General features: G+C 38.1%; 1 pseudogene; it reads right to left on the bottom strand.

Annotated features, from left to right (window-relative positions):
• Positions 1 to 251: 251 nt before the first annotated feature.
• Positions 252 to 9,839, bottom strand: LOC130456947 (phosphopantothenate--cysteine ligase-like; annotated as a pseudogene).
• Between the last annotated feature and the right edge of the window lie 6,755 nt (positions 9,840 to 16,594).

Genomic DNA, 16,594 nt, shown 5'->3' with positions numbered 1-16,594 from the left:
TGTAAAAATGTTTGTAGTAGCTCTTTTTGTGTTGACAAAATGCACACACACTGGAGACTAAAGAATTATCTATAGATTGAGAAAGGCTGAATAAGTTGTAGAATATAAATAGGATAGAGTACTATTTTGCTGTAAGAAATAGATAAAGCATGGAATGACTTATGAACTGATGCAAAAGGAAGTAAACAGAACCAGAAAAACAATTTATTCTATAAAAAATGAATAATTTAGAAGATTTTATATATGGATGAATGAAGAATAAAATGTAGAACCAGGAAAATAATTTATACAATGGCAACACTATTAAAAAAAAAAAAGCTTTGAAAGCTGTTAAGAACTATTATCAATACAATGATCATTCATGATTTCAGAGGAACTATGATAAAACATGCTATCCATGATAGAGAGGGGATGGATAGTGGGTACAGGGTGACACACATGTGAGTATACCTTTGTATACAGCCATTGAGAGAATTTGTTTTGCTTGATCATATTTGTTGCTAGAAATGTTTTTCTTTTCTTTTTTGTTTAATGGGCTGGAATTGGGAGGGAAAGAAAATAAGAGTTATGTTATTAAATGTATAATATATAGTGGTTTCTGGGTTTATACCCCCAAAGAGATAAGGAAAAATGTTTATACAAAAATATTTATTGCCAAACTTTTTATAATGGTAAAAAATTGGAAAATGGGGGAAGGTGTCCCTCGATTGGGGAATGGCTGAACAAATTTGAGGTATCCGATGGTGATGGAATACTATTATGCTGTAAGGAATGATGAACTGGAGAATTCCATATGAACCAGAAAGACCTCCAGGAACTGATGCAGAGTGAAAGGAGCATAACCAGAACATTGTTCAGAGACCAATACATTATGGCACAATCAACTGTAACAGACTTTTCTACTAGCAGCAATGCAATGACCCAGGATAATCCAGAGGAATTTAGCAGGAAGATTGCTATACACATCCAGAGAAAGAACTATGGGAGCAGAAACACAGAAGAGAAACATATCATGTGGTTTGATAGGGATATGATTGAGATTTTGATGTTAAAAGATCACTCTATTACAAATATGAATAATATGGAAATAGGTTTTGAACATTGCTACACATAGAATTGCTACACTGTAGAATTGCTTGTCAGCTGTGGGAAGGGGGAGGGAAGAGAGGAGGAAAAGAACATGAATTCTGTAACCATGAAAAGATATTCTAAATAAATAAATAATTTTTTAAATTAAAAAAAAATAGTGATGTGGAGATTCTACAGATGAGGTCACTGTTTTATCAGTTTTACTTAACTGTTTTAACTTTGTTACAAAACGTTCACAAAGTGGGAGTAATCTGCAAATCTGTGTAATAAAAGCAAAATAGCAATAAAACTATTTTAAGGGAACAAAAGAAATTAGCTTGGGTTTATTACTTTTTAAAAAATCTAATTACATGTTCCCTTCTTCCCATTCCCTCATCCCCAACACTGTTATTTGAGACTCACTGTTTTCACTTTCCCTGAAATAACTCCCAGACAATTAAGATCAGCTGCTCTGCTCTCAATATCAGTTCCTGGAAATAAAATGGAAATAAAGTTCCTGGAAAAACTTCAAGGTTTACTCAGTTCTCCTGACTCATCTACTTTGTGGGGGAGGCTGCTACAAAAGTCCATTTTTAATGTTTTCCAGAGTTCAACCTAGGGCCTGGCTTCTCGGTTTCTTTAACGGGCTTATTTCCACAGTCATGATCAACTCAGTTCAAGTCAGCGCAACAAACAACTACTATGTAACAGATACTGTGCTGAGAGCTGGGAATTCAAACATAGAAATGAAACTTACTACTCCCATGTTGCTTATCACTGCTAAGAAGAAACAATATATACAGAGATAAAATTATAAAAAGTAATTCTCATGAACGTGGGTAGGAGAAAGAGGACCAATACTTGTGGGAATAAGGAAAGGCTTCAAGTAGGAGGTTGATACTTGGGCTGAGCCTTGAAGAGAGCAGGGGATTTCATTAAATTAAAGTCAGAAGGAAAAGTTTTCTAGGATTAGCAGACGACTTTTAACTTGGTCGATAGCAAGTTAGCAAAGAGGCAGCTGCAGCTTGGTGCACTAGCTAGAATGTTCCATCTGGAATGAGGAAGAGGTTTGGGTCCTCTGATACAAACTGTATGACTCTAGACAAATCTCTTAGCATTAGTTTATTCATTTGTAGGATAGGGAAAATAATAGTTAAGTGCCTATTATGTGCCAAGCACTGGGCTAAACACTGGGAATACAAAGAAAGGCAAAAGACAGTCCCTACCCTCAAGGAACACAGAATCTAATGTGGGAGAGAGCAAGCAAACAAATATTTACCCAAAAGCTATGTACATGAAAAATAGATAATAATAGAAAGAAGGCACTAGAATAAAGATTGGGAAAAACCTTGGAAAAGGTAGGATTTTAGCTGGGACTTGGGGAAAATGTACCTACCTCACAGTGGTTGAGAAGAGTAAAAGAGAAAATAATTTTTTTCATTTTTTATTGAATTAATTAATTTAGAATATTGTTCCATGGTTACATGATTCATGTTCTTTCCCTCTCCTCCTCCCTCCTTCCCTCCCAGAGCTGATGAGAAATTCCACTGGGTTTTACATGTGTCATTGTTCAAAACCCATTTCCATATTATTATTTGCAATGGAATGATCATTTAAAGTCAACATTCCCAATCATATCCCCATTGAGCCATGTGACCAATCATATGTTTTTCTTCTGCATTTCTGTTCCCAGTTCTTTCTCTGGATGTAGACAGATTTCTTTCTTATAAGTCTCTCAGAATTGTCCTGGATCATTGCATCACTGCTAGTTCTGGTTCTGCTCCTTTCTTTCCTGGAGGTCTTTCCAGTTCACATGGAATTGCTCCAGTTCATTATTCCTTTTAGCACAATAGTATTCCATCACCAACATATACTACAATTTATTCATCCATTTCCCAATTGAAGGACATCCCCTCATTTTCCAGTTTGGGGCCACACAAAGAGCACAACTATAAATATAATTTTGTACACATATTTTTTCCTTATTAAGAGATAACAAATTTAAAGCACTTTGCACACCTTAATGCTAGTTATTATTATTATTATAGCATTATGGTATTTATATAATTAGCAATCATACAGAGATGTATATAGTTTAACATACTCTAAATTAGAAATCATCCCTACATAATTAAATAAATGGCTATTTTGCCTAATTAATGCAACAATAGCATCATGAATCTCAAAGTAGGACATATTTAGACCAATATTTTTGTGATACTACTTGAATTGATACTCATCTACCGCTCCTGATCTCCATATTAATGTTTCTACTGTAACATAACTTTGTTAATAATTTACTTATGATATCCCTCACTAGTTTGCTATCACAAGAACCTCAAATTTTCCAATAATTCTGGTGATATCTTTTGGAGTTGAAAGCAGGAATAAGTGAAAAAGATAATAAATATATGGGTGTTTGTGCACCAAAAAGGCTTAAGAACCATTGATTTATTGTTCTCTTGAATGAAACACTGGGTTTAGAATAACAATTCTCCAGGCTGAAGTTTACTTTAAAAAGTAAACAACAAAGATGAATCATATAAATTTGGAAAACTTTTGTGGAAATTTGTTATTAAAATAAAATGAAAAAATGAAAAAAGAGCAATGCAATACTGTTATTACATGAGGGCAGAACATATATTCTCAAACTATCTGCACTCTGATACAATTTTATGTTTCTAGGTGACCACATCTTGCATATAACAGGAACTTTAAAAGTGTGTTAAACTGAAATTGAATTAAAGTTGAATATGAAAGAGTTAATCCAAATTTTCACTTACAACTTCATCACATCTCAAGGATAAAACCTTGTAAGCCCTAAAATTTTTTAGAAAAGGTCTGTTATATTATCTAAATCAGGGGTTTTGAACTTTTCATGTGTCTCCTGAACTCCAATCTAGCTCTCATTCTATATTCCTTCTTTGTCATTATTTTAACATTCTTAACATTGTATACATCACGAAGACATAGAAGCATGGGAAGAGAAAATTACATTTCTATCAAAGAATAAGGGGAAATGATTATGCACTTACTAAAGAACTTTTTCTTCTTTTTATTCTCCTATACTTCAAGAATCTGGTGCTCCCTCTAATTGCCTCATCTCCATCTCTCTACAAATTACTAGATGTTAGAGAATTTTTTAAGCACTTCTTATGTATCAGGTAGGGTGTTAAGGCAAATGTAGTAGTTGTCTTCAAGGAGCCTGCATTATAATGGAAGAAATAGTTTATACAAATGGGCATTTACAAGATATATACAGAATAGATGTAAGATAACCACAGAGGGCAAGATTTTTGAATCTTGAGTGACCCAGAAAGACTTCCTGTAGAAGGTGAAATTTGAGCTGAATCTTGAGGGAAGTCAAGGATTCTAAGGCATGAGGAACAACCAGTAAAAACAAACAAAAAACCATAGAGAAAAGAATGGATTGCTATAGATCCAAAGGACTCATCTAGGTTTGCCCTCAGACAATAGATACATAGTACATCCATGAAATACATGAAGTCCTATTCTGATAACTCAATGTAGAGTGAAGCTGAACCTGGGCTCTTAAAGGCTTTCTCATAGAATGTAAGTTCTCATAGGTCATACCAGACTAGAAATGTATTGGGTATGGACCTGATGATGATGATTTACTGAGAAACTCACTCCTCAAATATTGAGGAGGCTTGGTTGAAGTAATAACAAAGATTTGTTAAAAAAGAAAGAATTGTTTTGTGGTTTGTGGTTTGTAATATTACTCATTTATAAAAACAAACAACATGGAAATGTTTTGTATGATAATACATGTATAACACAGACTGAATCACCTGCCAGCAATGGGAGGGGGAAAGGAGATGAGTTCAATCTTATAACTTAGGAAAATTTGTGTGGAAATTTGTAATAAAAAAATGTATGTGTGTGTGTGTGTGTGTGTGTGTGTGTGTGTGTGTGTACACACACACTTATAAAGGAAAGAAGCTAGATATGCAACTTGGAATATCCACATTCCAGATGCAGTGGAGTCCACAGCCCAAAAGGACAAAGATAATTTAAGTTTGGGTTGCACAAAGTGGCTTGGGAAGGAATTGGGGAGAGAAAATGAGCACTCTCTTTCAGGAACAGAGCAATGAAGCAGACTATTTGAGGATGTTTGGCAACAAGAGCCAATCACAGGATTGGTTTAAGCCAGATTGAGCTGCATTAGGTAGAGTTTATGTTGGGCACCTTAGCAAAGGTCAACCCAAGTTCTGGCTCATGTGGGAGCAGTACAAAATCAGGGGCTTCCATGCCCAATGCACACCAGAACATAAAACTTCTGGGTAGATAGGAAATCAGGGGCTTTCCATTCAGTAAGGCTGTGGAAATCAGCCCAGAACATGCCGGAATGCAAGGCCTCTGGGTAGCCATTAACTTAGAAGCAGTAAGACCCATAGCTTTTCCCCCACAGCATGGACTCAACCTATTTTTCTCTCAAGTTACCAGATGTCCTGCCAGGAATCACTGGCACAAGAATTCCATGAGAAACCTAACTAGGAAGTATTAAATTTATGGTTGGACTGAATATTTTAGTTGGTCACCAGGGATTTAATTACTAAATCCCAAATTAATTATTAAAGTCAGAATGGAATTTATGGTAATTTAATTTACAATAAAGAGGGAAGATATTAAGGAAGAGAGAAAGAGAAGAAAAGAGACACAGCTGCTCTAGCCTCCTCTGAGTCAGGCAGGAGTTGAGGCCCCAGTCAAGGGAAAAAAGTCTCAAGATGACGGGCCTCTCCAGAGGCTGGTGCCTCCAGAAAGGTCAAGGGAAAGGAAGTCAGCCTTTACACTCACCTAGTATCAGTTCAAAGGAACAGGGTCACCAAGAAAAACAGGTCTAGTCAGCACTCTTCTGAATGAAGAATTATTCTCCACTCCATTCCAGCTGGAGTAGAACTCCAGCAGAAGTGGAAGTCCAAGTTGAACTTCCAGAAGAACTGCCTTCAGGACCTTGTCACTCTTTTTTAAAGACCTTTTTTCTTGAGTCACTTCCCTTAATCTTTACATCTACGAATCAGAGCTGACGCTCCACTCTAGGACTGCTCAGAAGGCAGTCAGTCGATTCTGATTCGTCACCCACTCTTTCACATGTGGGTCACAGACCTCCCCCTCAGTGTGTGAGATGGGTGTTCTGCACCTTTTTTTGATTAAAACCAAAATGGGCAGATCTCCATACTCAATTTTAGTACTAAGCTTACACTTTGGGGGATTAAATAAAAAAATAGACAAGGGATTACAATTTAATCTTCACAATCATGGAAGAGCTAAGTACCTTCATGGTTACAAATAGGGGAGAGACTAATCAAATCTTCACAGGAGTCACCCATTGATATATTGATCTATTATCTATAGAAACTCCTGTTGAGAATCACTGAAGTAGTAATCCTTGTCTTGTGAATCATTACTTATTGTTTCTGTATGAAGTTTACCTAATCCCTTTACACTCCATCACTTACCCTATAAATTGTAGATCCCAACCCATTAAACTTTGCCACCACTCTAAAAGACTTGTCTGTGTGGTTCTTGGATGGGATTGGTCCTCCTGTAATCCCAAACCCATCCCCTATATCCTGATCGAGGACCCACAGAACAGTGTTATGAGAGCTGAACTCTTCAGGTTCATTGCAGGCTCCTCGTTGGCTCTTTCTTGAAAAACAAGCTTACTTTTTGTCCAGTGCATATGTAAAGGTAGCTCATGGAAAAGACATATTAATTTCAGGGATATTTCCACTATTAAAAGGAATTTTTAGAATTCCTGAAATATATAGGATTTCTATAGAAGATCTATCTGACCTCAATTCAGGACTCAATTTAAATTGTCTGATTCTGAAACATCTCTCTCTTAGCTTAAAAATTTTTTTTGCCTTCATTTTTATTTTTTATGTGCATCAAATAATCATTAAATGACAAAAACCAAATCATTTTGAATTTAAATATTCCTTTTCTACTCCAGCACTCTTTTTACCTTCCTACAGATTTTTCTTTTCCTTATAGAAGGAAGGTAAAATGTGATTTCCCTTTCTCTATACCACCCTTATTCAAGCCACTGTTCAAGTCACAACTTCAGATTTGATAGACAAGCTCTTTTCCTCAGTTTTTCTCATTTATAAAAGCTGTATGTCGAGACTGTAGATTACTCACAATCTTTTCTTCTATTTCCATACCTTTTCCCATTTCTTCATCAGAGAGGGACAACTGTGTTTCTGAGTCTTTGGTTACAATAACCACATAGGACCTCTGAGATTCAAGATATTGGCCACCACAACCTGATGACAATATGTCTCCAGAACCTTATGTGCATGATCAATGACAACTGTAGGGTCTGTCTCCAACATAAAGGAAATTACAAATGCCTTGGGAGCTCAGTCTTTCACCAGAGGAGAAAGCATTTTGGCACCAGCTTTATTGTTATCCGCAAAAGGGCCTCCAGAGGAGTGGATCTAATGCTCGTGCATCTCAGAGGCAGGCACATAAAATTCTGACACAGCTGCAGCGAGGTAAAACATTGCAGAGGAGCCTGCAAGGACAAAGCACAATGTATAGTGTCTAATTTGGAGGACAAGGTGTGAGTTCAGACCCTGCTTCACACACCTCTTAGCAGGATGCTTAACCTCAGTTTCCTCATCCGTAAAATGGGGATAATAGCAGCACCTGTACTTTCCAGGGCTACTGTCAGGATCCAATGAGATAATAATTGACAAGGCTTAGCATATTACCTGGCACTTAGTAAGACTTTATATAAATGTTAGATGTTATTTCTAAACGAGCTGTTGGGTCTTCAAGATTCCTTCCAGTACTGGAATTAAGCTGCTATGAGCAGTCAAAAGGACAAGAGAAGTAGGTCATTCATGGCCAGCTGTGGACAGGGTATGAGGTGCCACCCGGGGGCCTCAAGGTCACCCGGCGGGGGCGAGGTGGGGCCTTATCTCCATCCCACCCTCCCACTCTGGCAGAAGGTGCAGGTAGTCGGTTAGGGTGGCGAACTCCACGGACAGGAAGTTGTTGGGGTCGGCGGTCTTTTGGTAGCTGAGCAGGGCGGCAGCGAAGCCTGGCAGTGCAGTGGCCTCGACCTCGAGCAGCAAGCGGTCGCCGGGGACCTCAGCCTCTCCCCAGACTGGTTGCAACGCCGCGAGCCAAGTCTGCGGGAAGCGGTGCGCGAAGGAAAAGGCAGAGCGCTCGCGGTGCAGAACAGCACCCCGTAGCCGGCGCTCAGGAAGCTCTAGGCCGAGACCACGCCGCGCCACCCGCTAGTAATGTTATCAGAAAGCGCATAGTGTGCGCCTCCAAGACAAGCACCACCCGCCTGCCCTGCGAACCTAGCCGCTCGGCGAAGCGCTGCATGACCGCGACGCAACATGCCAAGCCGGGCGGCAGAGGGAATTTGGCACCCAGGACATCTTCCGCCATTGGTCTGGATATTCACACTGGACCTGCGCCGCCACTGCAAATGAGCCCCAGCCCCAGCCCCAGCCCCGCCTTCCCGCTGCCGGCTTTAAAATTTTCTAAAGAAAAAGACTCCACAGTCACCCTTAGCAACTCTTTTGTACAAATGCAACCACAGCTCAAAGCAGTAAGTGATGTCACTGTAAAAGTGGCAGAAAGGAAGGAATAAGTTTGTATCTTCGATGCTCTTCTAGCAAAAGGAAGAGTAAAACCAAGAGTAAAGTAGAGCAATAAGAAAGCAAATATCAAAGTGAAGAAAAGAGATTAGAGGTGAAGAAAGAAAAGGTTAGAAAGGAGGAATGTGGAAAGCACAGAACTTCCAGAAGAAAGTTACCAAGTGATAGTAAAATTCACTCAAAAATTCTATCCATTCTTGTTGGTGTCTGTCACCTTTCTCCCAACACATTCACTAGATAGCTTAGTTTTCTTTGACGCAACTCTCTACTTTTGAATTCCCTGGCCTTCTAGTTTTTCAGTTCCTATGACCTCCATCTTTGAACCATTTTAACCCTAAATAATGGTCAGTCCTTAGATTTTCCCTATCTCTAACTGAATTTACCTCGTGCCAGAATTTCTCGTTATAGCTCTAAATGTGCTTCTTTCTGAGGCTATGGACTAGGAAATTAGGGGGGAAAGAATAGCTGATGACAGCTTGAACTTTGAAGCTACAGGGAATAAGTACAAGACAGCAAATAATATTTGGTGGTGAGAGATTAAAAATTAGTGCAAGGGAATATTAATAATATGGAAATAGGTCTTGATCAATGATACTTGTAAAACCTAGTTGAATTGTCTGTTGACTACTGGAGAGGGAGTGAGGAGGGGAGGGAAAGAACATGAATTGTGCAACCATGGAAAAATATTCTAAATTAAATATTAAAAAAAAAAGAATTAGTGCAAGGAGAAGAAGACACAAAGATATTGTATTTGTGGGCTATTGTTCAGCAGGTTCAGGACAAATAATTTTATTCTCCACTTAAAAAATGTTTCTTAAGCCTCGGAGTAATCAATAACAGGCCATTACCTTTCTTAATGGAGTTGTTAGCCTTGGCATACTTGTATTTCACCAAACTATTTGACAAAGTATTGTATACTATATATTACAGAGAAATGTGAAATAGATAAATGACTAAACTCAAAACATAGTCATTAAAGGATTAGTGACATGAGAGGAATCCTTTAGTGAAATGCTTTTCAGAAATATTCTTGGACCTGTGCTGTTCAATATTTTGATTTTTCAAGTAGCATGGTATAGTAGAAAGATAGGTATGAGAGAGAGAGAGAGAGAGAGAGAGAGAGAGAGAGAGAGAGAGAGAGAGAGAGAGAGAGAGAGAGAGAGAGGAAGGGAGGGGGAAGGGAGGGAGGAAGAGAGAGAAAGAGAACAAGTATATACACTAACTCATGCTAAGCACTATGCTAAGCTTTGTGGATAAGCACAAGCAGGCAAGACAGTCTTTCCCTTATGGAATTTATATTTGAAAAAAGTTTTATGGCACCTAAAGGAAAGTTTAAAAGGGGAGGGGGGATGATGAGAATGATGGCAGGAGTAGAAATAGAGTGGTTTATAGCTACTGGTTGGGAAATTCAGTGAATTTGAGAGTTAGAAAGACCTGAGTACAGATTACTTATTCAGCCTTTACACTTGCCAACTGAGTAAAGATGGACAAATAATTTAATCTCTCTAAGTCTCAGTTTCCTCATCTATACAAGAGAAATAATAATGTATAGTATCTTTCTCAAGTAATGGCAGGGATAAGTTGAAATAATGAGTGTTTTGTGGGCCTCAAAGTGGCCTGCAAACATCAGCACTTATTATTTGACTTGGATGAAGTCATCAATAAGCATTTATTAAACACCTTCAATATGCCAGTTACTATACTAACCACTGTAAATAAAAAGAGAAAAATGAAAAGTCACTATCCTTAAATAGCATGCATTCTATCGGGGAAAAAATGTTGTTGTTCAATCATTTTAAGTTATATCTGACACTTTGGGACCTCATTTGGGGTTTTCTTGGCAAAGATAACAAAATAGTTTGCTATTTCCTTCTCCAGATCATTTACAAATGAGAAACTGAGGCAAATCAAGGTTAAATAACTTGCCCAAGATCACATAACTAGGGCTGGGGCTGGATTTGAAATCATGATGATAAATCTTGCTGATTCTAAGCCAAGTACTCTATCTACTTTGCAACCTCTCTCTCTCTCTCTCTCTCTCTCTCTCTCTCTCTCTCTCACACACACACACACACACACACACACACACACACACACACGCAATTATAGGCCACTATCAGCTTTCCTCTGTGACAAAACAACATATTCATGGGATAGCCGCAGGATGAATCTTTTGTGATAATATGATTTAAAGCTGACTTATTCTTATAATAGCTAAAATTACATAGTGCTTTAAGGGTTGCAAAGCACTTTAAAAGTGTTAACTCATTCGATTTGTTCTTGCTTTTATAGTATGAAATTAGAATCTGTTATCCTAAAAACTATGATCCTCAGAAAAAAATTACGTTTCCCAGAACCCCAATCATTTCCTGTCGTTATGTGCTAATGTAGGCAGGATATAAATTGGGTGGAGTTCTATGTCTAGCTCTCTTTCCTTCCCATGGTGGCTTTGGTGGAGTGGGCATTTTGAGCAGGTAGAAAACTTAGTCACATGGTTCTATTTTTTCAGATAATAAACTTTTAAAATATAATACTTGAAGTATTGGATATCAATTTAACTCTTACTGTAGAGAAAAGTCTCTGCTTCTGATGTCACTTATCAGTAAGGCCCTACTTTTCAAATATTCTTGAAGTGTTTAGGACTAATTAGCATAGGATATGTGCCTGAACTCATAGTCTTTTCCACATTGCAGCCAGCTGGTCAACAGTCAGGAAGCAATTACTAAGTGTTTACTATGCTCCATCTTCCCACAACTCCCTCCAACACTGATTATTGCCATCTTTGCCAATTTGGAACTTATACTCTAATGCAGAAGAAAACAGAAAGAAGCTGACAGAGTATGTGTGTGTGGGGAATTCAATGGTCTTTCAGTCTGCTTGCCTCAGTTTCTTCAAATATAATATGGGGATACATACACAATAAAGGCCCTCAGTAGCCTCAGATCTATGAGCTTGAGATAGGTCTCAGGTTTTCTAGATTCTAAGTCCAGTACTCTTTCCACTAATTTTCAGTCATGTGCACAATTCATCTTCTCCACTCCTCCTTTGGAACTATTGAATCCTGTCAAAAACCATGCTTATTTTGTCTGCTATAAATTCATGCTCTCTAACTATAATTAGACCCTCATTGCTGGATGCAAATGTAAAATAACCCGAGGATGATATACACCTAAGGATATTGGGAGCTATAGATTATCTCAGTGCAGGCATTCTGCTCAATTTAAGTCAAGTTGAATTTATACTTAGAAATATTTCTCCCTCTTCACCTACCTTATATTTCAAGTAAAAATAAATCTGTTGACAGTGGCTGTGCTTTAGAGTTGTTATTTTTTAAATTTATGCAGCTGGTGAATAGGACAAATGACATCAAGGGTAATGTCTTGACTTCTGCATGAACTGAATTTAAGTGAAGCAGAGTTGCACAAAATCATCAGCCTCACTCTCATCCAGTCTTCCTAGTCTAGTGGTAGGACAAAAGTTAGAATAACTGGTGATGGGTCTGAGATGCAGTGGATGACCATAGCATCTTCCATGCCATACCAGGCTCTAAGAACTCCACAGCACCTGCTTCAGCTGCTTTCATGGCAATTGGAATAAATTGTTCTCATCTATAAAAATTAAAATTAACATATAATAATTTCAAATTTATATTTTATAAGATTTATTAATAATCACTAGAAGTAACAAAATAAAACCACGTGCCCATGGCTAATTTACCTGCTCAAGCAGCCTGCTCCACCAATGTCCCAACCCAGGAAGGAAAGAGACCTAGACATGGAACTCTCCCCAATTTATCTTCTGTCTACATTAGCACATAACAACAGGAAGTCAATGGGTTCCTGGGAAATGTATTTCAAAAGCACAAGATATCCAATTACATATTCTCCCCTGAGATCTCTTGGAAGACTAATCTCTTCAATGGATCTTATAAACATGACCAACTTTTAAATTACAATAATTTGGGGATAAAAGGAAAATAGAACAAAACCAATGATTGCTAGGCACATTGACAAAAAGCCAATTGGGGGCAAACCCCTTTGGCATAAGAGTAGACATACTATACAAATGCATTCAACCCTATACAGTTCAAAGCACCACATCCCAAAGTTCACTCTGGATCTTCTGGTGTAGCATGTGGTCTATGCAGGCATCTTCATGGTGCCTTCTCCAAACAGTTCACTTTCTGGATTTGGAGAGACAGCATGTTTCTTAACCTAAAATTACTCTCAAAAAGATTTAAACTTTGTATTGTAGGATAATAATACACATCCATGCATTCCCCTAGGGAAGGCTTCAAAATGCTTAAAGTAGGCATCCTCCCTAGCTCACCAATTGGTTTGATGCCTGTCTCAGTTACCCTCAACCTGATTTAGCCTCTCTGCCCAGATGGTTTTGCCAAAGAGTGGCTGCTGCATGTGCTACAGATCTCTAGAATCTTAGGTGAGAGTTGAGTGAAGTGGTTAGCAAAGGTGGATGAGTAGCCTTGAAAGAGTGGTACAATTGATAGAACACTGGCCCTGGAGTCAGAAGACCTAAATTCAAATCTAACTGCAGTCACTTATTAGCTATATGACCATGGGCAAGTCACTTAACCTCTGTTTGCCTCATTTTCCTTAAATGTAATATGGGAATGAAAATAGCACCTGCCTCTTGAGGTTGTTGTAAGGATTAAATGGGATAATATTTGTAAAAAACACTTTAACACAATGTCTGCCACATAGTATGTGCTATATAAATGTTTATTCTCTTCCTTTCCCCTTCATTTCTCCTCACTTCCCTTTGTTAGGGGTAAAATTAGGGCGTTGAGACTGAATATATTATATTAGTGGTCACCACTAAATTCAATCACAATAAAATACTCAAATCAGTATGGGATTTCATGGTGGTTTATTTACAATGGAAGGAAAAAAATTAAGAAAAAGGAGAAGAGGGAAAGGGTAGATAATCTGCTCTGGCCTGGCCTAAGCCAAGGGCAGTTCAGAGGCCTCAGCCAAGGGGCCTTCTCAGAAGATTAAATCTAGTTCAGCTTCAACCACGAGGCCTCCTCCAAGATGAGGGGCCTCCTCAGAGGATAGTGCCTTCAGAAAGTCAAGGAAAAGGGGAGTCAGCCTTCTCACTCACCAAGGTCCTTCAGGGAAACCACCTCACCTAAACCACACTACAGAGCTCCTCCCAGTAAACTCCACTGTCAAAATCCGCCAAAGCCAGCATGCCACACATCTCTAAAAGCTCAAGAGAGTGACTCTCACAGGAAGTAATGCAAAATATAAAGGCAGTTCTTTACATCACTTCCTGTGTCTCACATATGCCAATGGTGGCTTAAGCTTGGCTTAGGACAGCCCAGGGGTCCAGTCAGTTGTTTCTGATTTGTCACTTGCTAGCACATGCTGGTCATAGGTCATCCTCCCCTACAGTTAATCCTTAAATGGGGGTGTATACATTCCTGGTTGCTAGAATTCTAAAGACTAAGCAGGGTGAAGTAGATCTAAAATTCACACCTTTTTTCAACTATTATAATACTCCTCACTTTTTGATTCTGAGAACTCAAAGAACCCTTATTTTAGTTGCTGAAGGAAATGCACACTTTACATAGCCATTCCTCTAGTGCCACCATTGTAGCTCAGGGCCCTTGGCACCTTTCATTAGGACTGTTATAATTGCTTTCTAATCTGGCTTCTGTTCTCAGTCTCTGTCCTTTATAATCCAGCCAAGTCAATATCCTAAAACACAAGTCTGACTATGTCACTCTCCTGCTGGAAAACCTCTAGTATTCTTTATTCCCTTTAGATTTTAATTATAATAACAGCAACTATATACCTCTTATGTATACAAAATACTAACACTTCTGGGGATTTCAAATGGCTCTTGTATAAGAAGTATTATTAAGAACTGTGTCTTGAAGGATGTTAGTGATTCCGAAATAGATGTAAGGAAGGATTAAACCTTGCTCTCATCATTCCTTCTCCTTGATTATGCTTATCTGTAATGCTATTCCCCACTACAAAGTAAACTCCTTGAGGGCAGGGATTGTTCCATTTTTGACTTTGTGTCTCTAGCACCTAACAAATTACCTTGCCCTCAGTGGGTCCTTAATATTGGTTGAATTAAATTTAATTGTCTGTCATGTAGAAGAGGCATTCAATTTGTTTTACTTGGCCCCTAAGAACAGAACCGGGACATATGTGTCAAATCCCGGGAGGCAGATTCTGGGTTAATGAATAGAAAAACTTACAATTGGGATCATCTTAAAATGAGGATGACCAATTGTCAGGAATATAGTGGATAGAATGCAGATTAATGTATAATGGAGTAGATGAATCTTTGTGATTTTATGATCTATAAGCTCCATTTCAGGTCTAAAATACAGCAGGCCATGATAATGTCTTTTGAGATTTATGCTTTGATATAATGGGATTTTTATATTTTAACAAATGTTTTTTATCTTTTAAAAAGGCATTGTATTCTCTCTGACCCATTTAATCTTGACAATGGTAAGACTAGCTTTATGATCACAAAACTATATCTAATCAGGTGTACTATCATTCACCAAAAGACAACTTCAGTATCATTGTAAGCAAAGTTCCCCAAAATACAGGGGCTCCCCAGTTCTGATCCTTAAAAAAACATTATTTTATTACCCACTTTCATGGGGTATTTCTAAGGGCTCTCCAAGAATGTTAAAACACCTAATGCCCTCTCTCACTGATGTTGCAATCTAGTGGCATCCATTTGTGGCAGGTGAAAGATAAAATGATTGAGGAAACAAAGGCTTGTACTTCTGAGCATATCAAAAAATGTCAATAAACCTTCATCCATTTCTGTTTTATAAAGTGGTTTCCAGGAGAGAGAGAAAGAGTGTGTGTGTGTGTATGTGTGTGTGTGTGTGTGTGTGTGAGAGAGAGAGAGAGAGAGAGAGAGAGAGAGAGAGAGAGAGAGAGAGAGAGAGAGAGAGAGAGAGAATGAGTATACTGGAGCCTAACTTCTCATTTCTTTCTCTTCTTTCCTTCATTCTCCCTCTAAACTGGCTACAATTTTGAATATGACTATTATTTCCAACATTTATTTACTTATTATTCTTAAATGCTGTCTTTAAGTCTAGAAAGCAGGTAAATTAACCATTTAGTATTCTTCTCTGACATGTATACTATTCTGTGTTGACCTAATTTACTTATAGTTTCCTTCTTTATGTTCAAGTCATTCACCTATTCTGAGTTGAACTTGGTGTAGGGTGTGAGGTGTTGATCCAAACCTAGTCTCTCCCACACTGTCTTCTAGTTTTCCCAGCAGCTTTTGTCAAATAGTGGGTTTTTGTCCCAGAAGCTGGGGTCTTTGGGTTTGTCATATACTGTCTTGCCGAGGTCACTTACCCCAAGTCTATTCCACTGATCCTTCTTTCTGTCTCTTAGCCAGTAAGTACCAAATTGTTTTGATGACCTCTGTTTTATAATAGAGTTTGAGATCTGGGACTGCAAGGCCACCTTCCTTTGTATTTTTTTTTTCATTATTTCCCTGGATATCCTTGATCCTTTGTTCTTCCAAATGAATTTTGTTATGGTTTTTTCTAATTCGGTAAAAAAGTTTTTTTGGAAGTTCAATGGGTATAGCACTAAATAGATAAATAAGTTTGGGTAGGATGGTCATTTTTATTATATTGGCTCGTCCTACCCATGAGCAGTTAATGCTTTTCCAATTGCTCAAGTCTAGTTTTAGTTGTGTGGAGAGTGTTTTGTAGTTGTGTTCATATAGTTCCTGTGTTTGTCTCAGGAGATAGATTCCTAAGTATTTTATTTTGTCTAAGGTGATTTTGAATGGGATTTCTCTTTCTAATTCTTGCTGCTGAGCTGTGTTGGAAATATATAGAAATGCTGATGACTTATGTGGGT

Source organism: Monodelphis domestica, chromosome 2 (assembly GCF_027887165.1).
Source record: "Monodelphis domestica isolate mMonDom1 chromosome 2, mMonDom1.pri, whole genome shotgun sequence".
Taxonomy (NCBI): Eukaryota; Metazoa; Chordata; class Mammalia; order Didelphimorphia; family Didelphidae; genus Monodelphis; species Monodelphis domestica.
Note: the sequence above shows the minus strand (reverse complement) of the source record. Positions and strands in the feature narration are given on the sequence as shown.